The sequence below is a fragment of the Acinonyx jubatus genome, chromosome D3 (genome assembly GCF_027475565.1).
Source record: "Acinonyx jubatus isolate Ajub_Pintada_27869175 chromosome D3, VMU_Ajub_asm_v1.0, whole genome shotgun sequence".
Lineage (NCBI taxonomy): Eukaryota > Metazoa > Chordata > Mammalia > Carnivora > Felidae > Acinonyx > Acinonyx jubatus.
In genome coordinates, this window is record NC_069392.1 from 18,508,585 (window position 1) to 18,510,524 (window position 1,940).

Below are 1,940 nucleotides of genomic sequence, written 5' to 3' on the forward strand. Positions count from 1 at the left end.
TAAATTAGCTTAGATTGGGTCTGTGATGGTCCCTTCCAGCTGGCTTCTGTGTCCTTCAGACATGTCACCATCGTTCTGTAAGCACTTCCTTACTCTCTGGCACAACATATTCCAGGCTTATTTTGTCCTTTCCCTGCCCTAGGCCTGGAAGCAGTCATTCTCCAAAGAGCCCAGGTTCCTTTTAATGGAGAATGGTGTTCAGACACCAAGATCTACATGTGCTTCCTGTTACTGGGGTGTCACCGCTCCCAGATCCGCCCCATGGACAGAGCTATACACACGTGCACACCCACATATGCACACACATTTCTATCCATACTTGTCTATATTTGTCTCGATGGTCCTCTGCTACATTAAAAATCATGAGGTCAGGGGTGCCTGGGTGGCTCAGGTCATGATCTCACGGTTCGTGAGTTCGAGCCCCGCGTCGGGCTCCGTGCTGACAGCTCAGAGCCTGGAGCCTGCTTCGGATTCTGTGTCTCCCTCTCTCTCTGCCCCTCTCCAACTCTCTCTCCCTCTCTCTCAAAAATAAACTTTTTTTTTTAAGTTAAAAGAATCATGAGTTCATCTTAATAGATCCAATGCTAATTCCAGATTTTCCTGTTTCCACATCAGTGATTCCCTTGTCCAACCATGAGAGACCTGGTATATTCTCATTGTTTTCAATGTGTTCACGCATGTGGCCAATCCCCCATGTGCAACAATTTCTTATTATTGATGCCTCCTTCTCCCCAACAAGGATGCACTTTACAGCCTGCTCAAGCTCGGCTGCCTTTCCACGAGGATGCCCTCCTCACTCGCATGAGCTCTGGCCACCCAGGCTGGGCTACCCTCCTCATCCCATTTGGGCTATGACATCCTCTGGGACCAGCATACACCCTCTCCCCATTCCCCTGCTACTGATGCTTACCTTGCTGGGACTCCCCCCCACCGCCCCAATGGTTCTTGGATTGAACTGTTCAAGATCAGAAGGGAGGGGAAAGGAGGAGATATGGAAGGAACAGGGGAGGAGCGAAATAAGCCTTTGGCAAGCTGGCCTTAGCGTCCTGCGGTGGGGCAGACATTCATACATTCAATAAGTACATGTTGAGTGTTTACTCTGGACCACAGAGAAACAGAGGATGAAATCATCAATAAATAAAGTGTTATGGGGGAAATATGGCCAGACACAGAGGAACCATCTCATCTTTTTGGATCGTTGGGCCATCCTGCTGGCTCTGTTGGTTGCAAACCCCTCTCAAGCCGAACTGCAAGACCAGCTTGGCCAGCAGAGTTGACTCTCATGGTTGGAACTGACTCAGTGGGGGTGAGGTGTTCACCCAACAACATTTCATCATTTTCCTGAGCCAGCCCCACCCAGCGCTGTTAATAGCTTCTTCCCAAACTGAGTCATCAAATCCTGGTTACTCAAACTGTCTCTCCCCAACGCCATCTGTTGGGATGGACAAAGTAGGCCAAATTCATGGTCTTTCTGACACTTTATCTTACGACTCAGCCTTCCCACATGCAACATCGTAATAATCACACGTCATGTTTTTTGAGCATTTGCTGTGTTTAAAGCCCCACACCTCCACTTTCCAGCTGGGTGGCCGCGGACAAGTCATTTCCTGTGTGAGTTTCCTGTGGCTGCTATATAACGAAGGACCACAAACCCGGTGATTTAAAACAACCAGAAAATTATTCTCTCTGTTTTGGAGGTCAGAAGTGTGAAATCTGTATCACCAGGGCAAAATCAAGGTGAGCGCAGCACGGCATGACCTGGGAGAGCTCTAGAGGAGAAACTGTCCCTTGCCTCTCCCAGCTTCTGAGGGCTCCAGGGATCCTCTGGCTATGGATGCATGGCTCCAACATCTGCCTCTGTCTCCACACAGCCTCCCTCGTGTCTGCACAGTCTCCCGGTCTCTGTCCTATAAGGGTGCTTGTGATGGCAGTTAGGGCCC